The 11,445-nt window shown below is 37.1% G+C and overlaps 1 non-coding gene across 1 annotated transcript; it reads left to right on the top strand.

Annotated features, from left to right (window-relative positions):
• The first annotated feature begins 8,804 nt into the window (after positions 1 to 8,804).
• On the top strand, positions 8,805 to 8,908 carry LOC127902889 (small nucleolar RNA R71). The gene has a single exon (XR_008055526.1). It is a non-coding gene; the product is annotated as a small nucleolar RNA R71 (small nucleolar RNA).
• The last annotated feature ends 2,537 nt before the right edge of the window (positions 8,909 to 11,445 follow it).

The raw sequence follows: 11,445 nt of genomic DNA, 5'->3' as shown, positions 1-11,445 counted from the left end.
ATTTTCTAACACTCAACACACCCCCCAACCAGCTTATTGCTAGTCTCTAGCAAATAAAGCGAAAACAAAATTCAAATTCAAAATAATTTTTTTTTTTTAATAGAAACATTCGTATTTATTCCGTCAGATTAATGATAGCAATCAAATAAAAGTATAAGCATTATCTCCAATCTAAAGCAACATCACACCCACATCAACCATCCACATGAATCAGCCCAGCAGACTTTGTCATAGCTACTTTCAAGAATGACATGTCAAACCCCAAAATCTCACTGGAAGTAGTGACACTCTCACAAAGAAATTAAAACCAATAAAAATAGTCACTCCAATGAATGGTAATTGAGAGAGAAAATAATAAAGAAGTGATATCACATGCTCTCACCAAGATGAAATAAATATGCCCTCAGCTTAGAAATAATACGATCTCAAGTCAAACAAAAATGCTAGTCAACCCAATTTATTTATCTTTTTTTTTTATTATTATGCATCACGACATCTTTTTAGCCCATATAACTAGCTTCTACTTCAAACTATAGTTCCCTAAAATCAAGAAGGACTTTTATTAGGACGTAACGTAGGCTAGGGACATGGCTAACAAAGAAGGAAAATAAGGAAAACAAAGTGTATGTTTGAGAAAAATGCAGAGAATTTTTTTTTTTGGAAGTTGCAAGGTGGATTTCACCTATTATTTTAATTTTTTTTTTCTTTTGAAACAACAACTTTTGTTTTGTTTGTTTTTTTTTTTTTTTTTGCATAACTTTACTGAACAACCTAATTATTTACATTTTCTCAAACATATATAGGTGATGGAACTTATAAGACATTGGGTAATACTCCAAATCGGAGTGGGTCAAGATGATAAGTTGACAAAGAAAAAGGTTTTTTTTTTATTTTTATTTTTTTAAAGGCTCAAAAGGGTTAACTATGGATATTTGATAAAAGGGATGGCTAGAAAGGCTCAAACGGATCAAAGATGGCCTTTCCATCGTCTTTTAGGCCTCTAAATAATCTTCCATATCTACTAGTTAGATGGGCCTCCAAATGTAGCAACACACTCTTTTTTCTTTTTTTTATTTTACAATTTTTTTTTAAGGGTTAACTCAAAAGTAATTTAGAGATCGTGTGTAAAATAATAAACTGCTAAGCTGTATAAAGAGTGGGCAAAAGGGTTATTCTCCAAGAAAAATAATAGGCTCAAAAACTCACTTGGTACTTATTATGACATGTTCATTCCTTCAAGCAACTCACATTTGTCTCCGACATCAACATGTAAAGTAGCAAACATAGCGTAACATCACTTAAGACCAAAGATAATACAAATACTAAAATTTGAAATTAATCATGTCATCCAATGTTAAAACAAATCACACATTTTTTTTTTTAAACATCATTCTACCCCCCAACCTATTCTAAACATGAAAGGAAAATATGCATGCAGAAATGTGAAAATGATGTATAAAAACTAATTAGAAAAGTTACACGTAAAATGATAGAAAACGAAAATGATTTTTTTTTTTTAAAGAAGATGCGTTTCTAGAGGAACTACACTCCATATTCAGCCATCTTCGACTCAAAAGTTGGAAAATGTATATTTATAGAGGAGAAATTAAAAAGAAGAAAAATAAACATAAAAACATAATAAAGAAAAAGAAAATGTCTGAATTTTTTTTTTGTAGTTTTTTAATTTTTTTTTTTTAACGATGAAGATGCGTTTCTAGAGTCACTACACTCTATATTCAGCCATCTTCAACACAAAAAGTTAGCAACAGTTAGTTTCTACAACAAAAATTAGTAAAAACTTAACCAAAATTCCACAATTGTCGACTATTCCCTCCCCCCAACCAGAACGAAACATTGTCCTCAATGTTTGAAAGGAAAGAAGTAGAGTTTAGAAGACATCACCTGGGTGGTGCAACACAGAATAAATATTTACAGGTGGAGAGTTAAATCTAATTTGTACTTTTTACTGCGGCTACTGTTACCATCATTATTTGGACGCTCCAACACAAAGGTCCAGGGGTCTGGCTCCGGTCGATAAGCTTGTAACATATCAAGTAGCTCATTAGCAGTGTGAGCACAAATAAAAAGTTTTTTCACATTAGCGGGAATGAAATAGTTTTTTATTGCATGGTTAAGAAATGCGATAAAGCCATCATAAAAGTTATTGACATTTAACAAACCAATGGGTTTCTGGTGGATATGGAGATGGGCCCAAGATGCTAGCGTGATAAGTGCCTCTAGTGTTGCAAGATCTCCTGGAAGGAAAATAAAAGCATCAGCATGATTAAGCATTTCAGTTATTCTTTCCTGCATACCTGAGACGACTAACTCTTCTCTAGTTGATGAGTCAGACGAACTGCCCAATGGTTTTAAGACTCTTGGGATGATGCCTAACACTTGACTTCCTCTGATAAAAGCTGCTTCTGAGACCATTTTTGATAACCCTCGATTACCTTCTCCATACACCAAGTGTAATTTTCTCACTGCTATGCTTCGACCAAGATCTATGGCTGCCTCAACGAACTCTTTATGTTTGCCATATGTAAATCCAGAAAGCACACAAATGTTCTTGAATTGTCTATTGGGAGTAGCTGCCATTGTGATACTTCGCAAAAATAATTTGTGAGTGCTTGACAAAGAAAATCACATTTAAGAGTCTTGGTGATAGTGGGTCATAGTTGTGTATGAGGTCACATGTCCATGTCAAATAACGCGTAAAGCACGTGGCTCGCGAGTAAAAAAGGAAACAGTAAAAAGGGAAAAGCAAACAGTAATAAGGAAAAAGCAAACAGTAATAAAATTATTAAAGACAATAATGCAAACAATAAGACAATAGTGAAATAAAATAACAATAAAGTAAAAGGATATTTACAGGTAGTTGCGACTGTGGCTCACATCTTCCTCTGGTTTTACGTCCAGAAACAGCTTGAACGCCCTCTATGGGTCGAGGATAGGCTTCCTATCCAGTTTTCTTATAAACTGGCAAACAGGGTCGTTTATAGTCAGATTCCCGAGACTATATCGTGCATGCTCTTTCTGGAATAATGGCCATAACTGGAGAATCGCTCCTTGCACATATCCACTGGGATGCGTTTCAAGAGACAAAAGGATATCATCCAATGACTCCTTATTCAAGCCATCCCTAATGAATTGAATCTTATCTTCCCTGTTATCAGACACCATTCCTAAAGAACATGGGTTTTTATTGCAACTCATTCTGGCACACTTATGACAAGCAACAGAAATTCTTCGAGCTCGTCGTTTTCTTGCATAATTTCCTTTACCACAACCAGGCATGTATGCAATAAATTTTGGAGGTAACTCACCCGCCGATCGTACTTTTGCCTCATTTAACCAACGGATATCAGCAGGTATGTTATTCCTCATGAGTAATCGCATGCGTTCGGACCGAGCTTTATAGATCGTAAGGAGGGCATTCTGAGGAAGTGAAGGGAATCGCTTGTGAAGTTTCGCTAGAATCTCGTTTCTGTCCATACCTTCGCCTCAGAATATCAGTTATTATGGGAAACTGAAGTAACCGACTTGATTGTCACGGAGTACCGTTATCCGCCACTTCACCGGGGTAACAAACTAAAGCACACAAATAGAAAAACAAATTAAAACACACAGAAAATTAAAATCGTCCTCTTATTGAATTTACCTCAAGCTCCAACTGGATGTCGTAAACACTTCTCTCAATGTCTCTGAGTTGGCGTTCTAAACCCTCAACATAGGCTACTAACTCTGGTGGTTGTAGAGCCCAAATGCGTTGTGTTTTACAAAATTGAATCTGCCTTTTGAGATGAGTTTTGACACGTTGAAGTGGTTTAAGAATGTTCAGGAGGAACGGTCTAAGTATGAGACTCATGATTAAAAATGATAAGAGAAAACTTAATGGTAAAATAAACACACTTATGCAAAAACAATTTCAATTAGCAAAAGAATAATAATAAAAAGAAAGAAAGAAAAATCAAATCAACGAAAAGAAAAAAAATCAATTCAAATTTGGTGGGTCACCCAAATTTATTTCGGTGTCTTCTTCATGTGGTTGGTACTCTAGATATGGCTTTAATCTTTGACCATTAACTTTAAACGTGACACCATTCTTTGGGTCCTTAATTTCAATTGCCCCATGTGGAAAAACAGTATGTACAATAAATGGACCAGACGGCCGAGAGCGTAACTTACCTGGAAATAGGTGCAGGCGAGAATTGAATAAAAGCACTTTCTGACCTGGAGTGAACGATTTTCTCATAACGTGCTTGTCATGGAAGACTTTCATTCGTTGCTTGTAAATCTTGGCATTTTCGTATGCATCATTGCGAATTTCTTCAAGTTCTGCCAGTTGTAATCTTCTTTCTAAGCTAGCTTGCTGCATGTCAAAGTTGAATTTCTTGATGGCCCAATACGCACGATGCTCAAGTTCCACAGGTAGGTGGCAAGCTTTTCCATACACTAGCCTGTAGGGTGACATCCCAATCGGGGTCTTGAAAGCCGTTCTATATGCCCATAAGGCATCATCAAGTCTTAATGACCAATCTTTTCTGTCCGGCCTCACCGTCTTTTCTAATATGTGCTTTATTTCTCGATTGGATATTTCAACTTGGCCACTGGTTTGCGGATGATACGGGGTCGCCACTTTGTGTGTGATTGAATACTTTGTCAAAAGTGCTTTGAATGCTTTGTTACAAAAGTGGGCACCACCATCACTGATTATTGCTCGAGGGAATCCAAAGCGTGAAACAATGTTGCTTTTCAAAAATGCTATCACCACCTTGTGATCATTGGTCCTACATGGAATTGCTTCTACCCATTTCGATACATAGTCAACAGCAACCAATATGTATTGATGGCCAAAAGACGGGGGAAAGGGTCCCATGAAGTCGATACCCCATACGTCAAAAATCTCAACCACTAAAATTGGATTTAGTGGCATCATGTTCCTTCGTGTAATGCTCCCCATTCGTTGACACCTATCACATGAAGAACAGAAAGTGTAAGCGTCTCGAAATATAGATGGCCAATAGAAACCACATTGTAAAACTTTAGTCGCTGTTTTCTTAGCACTGAAATGGCCTCCATAAGCTTGTTCATGGCAGAATGAAAGGATATTCTGAATTTCACTTTCTGGGACACATCGTCTAACAATTTGGTCTGCACAATACTTGAATAAATATGGGTCATCCCAAAAGAAATTCTTTATTTCTGCAAAGAATTTAGCCTTGTCTTGCTTGGTCCAATGCTCTGGAAGTTTACCTGTAACAAGATAATTAACTATATCAGCATACCAAGGTAATAATTCCACACTCATTAATTGTTCATCTGGAAATGACTCATTCAATATTAATGGCTCTGTAATTGAGTCAAAATGGAGACGAGAGAGGTGGTCCGCCACAACATTTTCTGTCCCTTTCTTATCTTTGAATTCCAAGTCAAATTCCTGCAAAAGTAACACCCAACGAATTAGTCTAGCTTTTGCATCTTTCTTTGTGAGAAGATATTTAAGAGCAGCATGATCTGTGAACACGATTATTTTACAACCAATGAGATAAGATCGAAATTTCTCTAATGCAAACACTACTGCTAGCATTTCTTTTTCAGTAGTTGAATAGTTCAACTGTTCATCATTCAATGTCATACTAGCATAGTAAATAACGTAGGGAATTCGATCAACTCTTTGTCCTAATACTGCTCCTACTGCATAATCAGATGCATCACACATGAGTTCAAATGGTAAGCTCCAGTTCGAGGGCTGAATGATGGGTGATGATGTCAACAAATGCTTTAATTTTTCAAACGCAACAAGACATGAATCATCAAAGACAAAAGGTACATCCTTAGCAAGTAAATTGCATAAGGGTCTAGAAGCTTTGCTAAAATCTTTAATGAAACGTCTATAGAACCCAGCATGCCCAAGGAAAGATCTTACTTCTCTGACTGTTTTGGGTGGAGGAAGATTAGAAATGAGATCCACCTTGGCTTTGTCAACCTCAATACCTTTGCTCGAAATGATGTGACCGAGAACAATACCTTGTTTTACCATAAAATGGCATTTCTCCCAATTTAAGATCAAGTTCTTCTCGATACATCTCTGTAGAACTAGTGTTAGATGATGTAAACATTGATCAAATGAGTCACCAAAGACAGAAAAATCATCCATAAAGACTTCAAGAAATCGTTCAACCATATCAGAAAAAATGCTTAGCATGCATCGTTGAAATGTAGCAGGTGCATTACATAATCCAAATGGCATTCTTCTATATGCAAATGTGCCAAAAGGGCAAGTGAAAGTAGTTTTCTCTTGATCTTTTGGTGCTATGGGAATCTGATTATATCCTGAGTAGCCATCTAGAAAGCAATAAAATTCATGTCCTGCTAATCTATCAAGCATTTGATCAATAAATGGTAAAGGAAAATGGTCTTTACGTGTGACAGAATTCAACTTTCTATAATCAATGCATACACGCCATCCTGTAGTCACTCTAGTGGGTATCAATTCATTATCAGCATTCGTAACTACTGTAACTCCTGACTTTTTGGGGATAACTTGTACAGGACTGACCCATGAACTATCAGAAATGGGGTAAATGATACCTGCATCTAATAGCTTAAGGACTTCAGTTCTAACAACTTCTTTCATATTAGGATTTAACCGACGTTGCATTTCCCTAGTAGATTTAGCATTTTCATCAAGGTGAATGTAATGCATGCAGTCTACTGGGTTTATACCTTTAATGTCTGCTATGGTCCATCCTAATGCTCCTTTGTGCTCTTTTAAAACATCCAACAACTTACCTTTTTGTTCGTCATTTAGGGATGATGAGATGATTACCGACAGAGTACTTTCTTCTCCCAAAAATGCATATTCCAATGTGTTGGGCAATGGTTTGAGCTCGAGTTTCGGTGGTGATTCTGATGATGGGATGAGTTTCTTCTCTGATGGTGCTAGTTGTTCAACTCTTGACTTCCATTTATTAGTGTCCATGGATGGTGCTGAGTCAAGCAGGGCGTTGACCTCATCGACCGATCTGTCAATATCAAAATCCAAACCAAAGTGAGTTAAACATGTTTGTAAAGGATCATCACTAAGGTTTGAAATAAAAGTATCATCAACTAATGCTTCAATTAAATCCACATCAACAATTCCATCATCTGCACTGTGAGGTTGTTTGGCAATGTTGAAGATGTTCAGCTCCATAGTCATGTTGCCGAAGGACAACTGCATATTTCCAGTCCTGCATTGAATGTGAGCATCCGCTGTTGCCAAGAAAGGTCGGCCTAGAATAATGGGGATGTGCTTCCTTGAATCCTGTATTGGTTGAGTGTCAATTACAATAAAATCAACAGGAAAATAAAACTTGTCTACCTGGATAAGCACGTCCTCCACAATACCACGAGGTATTTTCGTGGACCGATCTGCAAGCTGTAACACCACTGGAGTTGGGTGTAATTCTCCAAGTCCAAGTTTCACAAATACTGAATAAGGCAACAAATTTACACTAGCTCCTAAATCCAACAAAGCATTCTCAATTGTGTGGTTCCCTATACTACATGAGATAGTGGGGGAGCCTGGATCTTTGCATTTTAAAGGAATTTTATGTTGGAGTATAGAACTAACGTTTTCTATTAAAAATGCCTTCTTTTGAACATGCATATTTCTCTTTTTAGTACAAAGGTCTTTAAGAAACTTGGCATAAGATGGAACTTGTTTAATAGCATCAAGCAAAGGGATGTTAACACTTACCTGTTTGAAGATTTCAAGAATCTCACCTGTGGATTTTCCCTTTTTTCCTTTAGCTAACCTCTAAGGAAATGGAGCTTTGGGAACATATTCCCGTGGGTTGGTTTCTTCTTTTTCCTCCGGTGGTGAGTCCTCAACATTCACAGATACGATTTGATTTTCTTTTGTCACCGGCATCTCCACTTTGTTGTCGACTTCTTTTCCTTTTCGCAAGGTCATTACTGCTTTGACCTCTCCATGCTGCTGTGGTGAACTGGTACTTGCTTCATGCACTCCTTTAGGATTAGGTACTGGTTGACTTGGAAACTTGCCTTTCTCAACAGTCATTGCCAAGGTCTGAACTGAAGAAGCAAGTTGTCCCACCATCTTCTCTAGGCTTGAAACTGATTGAGCTTGTGAGTTGAAACCTGCTCTCAACTCATTTCGTAGTCCATGAATGGTGCGGTTCTGTTGCTCAATCGTGGAGTGAGTAAGATTCTTGAGATTCTGGAATGAATCCTCCCATGGTCTGGGTTGAGAGAAATTCTGATTCTGATTGTATGGTCTAAATGGTGGCTGAGAGGCTTGAGGAACTTGAGGAATTTGTTGCATTGGTGGAGCTGGAGCTGCTGGTCCATTCTGTTGGAATCCTTGAGACCATGAAAAATTGGGGTGGTCTCTCCATCCAGGATTATATGTGTTGGAGTATGGGTTGTAATTTGATGGCTTTCTCATTACACCTATGGCATTGGCTTGATCTGAGTATGAGTCATGGTCATGTGGTTCTGTTGATTTAGCAGTCGATAACGATGCTATTTGTCGAGCAAGACCTTCAACCATCTCCTTGACTTCTTTGATTCCCAAAGTTGATTCGCCAATTTGAACCTCATTCACTCCTTTAATTTTTCTAGTATTCCTGAGTGATCGACTCCGTTGTTGGGAATTATCTGCTTGTCGCTGGAAGAATTCCCAAATCTCTGATGCACTTTTTGACATTAGCTCTCCTCCACTTGTTGCCATTAGCCATTCTTGCACATTTGGTAGTAATCCCTCCAAAAAGTATTGGCATTGGTGCCATTTCTCGTACCCATGATGTGGACACTTCAAGAGTAGCCCATTGAATCGCTCCCACGTTTCGAAAAACTGCTCGTCATCTCTCTGGGTAAACTCCGAGATTTCCCTGCGAATAGCATTGGTTTTATGCACTGGCAAATATTTATTCAAAAATTTCGTTACCATTTGTTCCCATGATGAAATGCTATTGGCAGGCAATGTATTTAACCATGAACGAGCTCTATCCTTTAAAGAAAATAGGAATAATCTAAGTTTAACATCATCGTCTGAAAAATTCTCATATTTAAATGTTTGACAAATAGTGTGAAAATCATTCAGATGATTATATGGATCCTCATTTTCTAGGCCATAAAATGTGGGGAGACAATTTAGCACACTAGGTTTTAATTCAAAACTCCTAGCAGCTACATTTGGGTATCTTATGCATGATGTGCTCAAATTAGCTAAGGGACTGAAGTAGTCCTTAAATGGCCTCTCTTGTGGTTGCAAATCCATTTCAAATTTATTTTTAATGTGCTTTTGTGTGCGAAGTGTTTTTTCTAATTCAAGGTCTATAGGTTCAAGATTAGGTAATAATGACCTACGGCCATGCATGCAAAACAAATAAAATGAAAATAAAGATGGGAACAAAATAAATAAAAATAAAGAAGAGGGAGAAATTACGATACTAACCTTATTGCGCTATTACAACCTTTCTATAAAAATACACAAAAATAAATACGTGAAATAAATTAACTAAAAATTAAATTAATAAAATAAAGAAAAATTACAAAGAAAAAAAAAATAAATTGAAAATTAAATTACAGAATTTTAAAGAAGAGAAAAAGAAAAGAAATACTAACCTTTAAATGTAGATTCACTCTTTTTTTTCTTTTTTTTAAATAATAATAATAAAAAAATACAAGAAAACAAATAAAAGAAATTATTCACAAAAATTTATTCTATGAATTAAAATTACTTACCTCCCCGGCAACGGCGCCAAAAACTTGTTGTGCAAATTTTAATGTACTCGCAAGCGCACGAATCTGTTGTAGTATAGACTAATGGTGACGAGTGTCGATCCCACGAGGAGGTGGATTTTAATTATATATAGAATTAATTTTGTAAATGGGTAGTTGGATTTATGGTGGAAATGATTTGGAATATGCTAATAATTAAATTAAAATGTCGAGAATAAATTCTAAAATTGGAATTGAAATGGCGAGAATAAATTGAAGAGAATTCTATTAAAATGACGTACTTGGGTATCTGGATCCGTATCAACATGCATCATGGGCTAAATAATCCGTATTAATGTCAATTAAATCATGAGGGGGGAATTCACACCTCATGAACCACGCTCTAATCAATATGCTGCTAAGGGCTTATCGTGCCAAATAATAATAACCTTGTACCAGAGGGCCGGTGAAACCAAGGCGGTACTAGACAAGATTAGTATTATTTGTCGACGAGAAGTCAAAACATCCACAAAAACTAGAGGGGAAGAGAAAATAAACTTACCAAATAAAGCCCATGACACATGTTGAGACTTCACCTTCAACCCAAGCTTGAAAGAAAATTAGCCACTCATAATTGAACTAGGGGCAAAATGGGAATTTATTAAAATACGAAGAAAATACAAGATGGAGAAGGAATTACAGAAAATGGATCCCAAAATTGGATTTAGAGATATCAAATTAGGGGGGGGAGGCCCCCTTTTTATAGATACATGGAGTAAATCATGACCATCGGATTAAAAATAGTTTGGACGCTCAGGATTGCGCCACGTCATCAGTCAACAGTCCACGGTTTGACCACGCGGATGAACAGTAACACGGTTTGACTCGGATGAACAGTAACGCGGTTTGACTCGGATGAACAGTAACACGGTTTGGTTGAAAATAATCCTGTGTGATGCATGTACCGTACGCGAGATTTTTCATCCACTGATATGCTGCCACGTCACCATCAACAGTACATAAGAATTTTGGCCCAACAGGATCGTGACACGTCATCGGTCAATGCCACATCATCGGTCAATGCCACGTCATCGATCCGTCTATGTGAACAGTGCTGTGAACAGTAACGTATACAGTACCGTATACGTGAATAATACCGTACATGTGAATAGTGCCATTTTTCCTTTTATGCTCCTCTTAAAGTTTTCGATCGTCCTGAGTTCAAAAGTGATGTCCGTTTTGCCGTCTGATCTCTCCTTTATTGTGAAATGACTATAATGCCCCTAAAATACATAAAATACTTAATTAAAATAAAACACATGTAATTAAATCACAAGAAGGTTAAATACATAAAAGTAAGGGTTGTTAGTAACACTTGAAATGTAAAATGACGGTTTTCTCCTTTATAAATATGCATTTTCTAACACTCAACATTCCTTACTAGGAGTTGAGAACACTTCCTGTTGGGGGCTAAATCAGCAGACCCAGTCACTGCAGCTAAACAGGACATGCACTATTATCCGAGAATCCAGGCACGAAGCCCACTCAGCTGCAACCACCACATTCACGCATCCATTTCCGAGGGTTCTGGCGAAGTGGCGAACGTGAGTCAAGGAGGGTCGAATTCTCAGGGAGGCTATAAAAGAGGCAATCAAAGAAGGTAAAGGGGTTGGACAAAAACACTAAAAAATCATACTAAAAGAAATTCTAGAG

Source organism: Citrus sinensis, chromosome 5 (genome assembly GCF_022201045.2).
Source record: "Citrus sinensis cultivar Valencia sweet orange chromosome 5, DVS_A1.0, whole genome shotgun sequence".
Taxonomy (NCBI): domain Eukaryota; kingdom Viridiplantae; phylum Streptophyta; class Magnoliopsida; order Sapindales; family Rutaceae; genus Citrus; species Citrus sinensis.
Note: the sequence above shows the minus strand (reverse complement) of the source record. Positions and strands in the feature narration are given on the sequence as shown.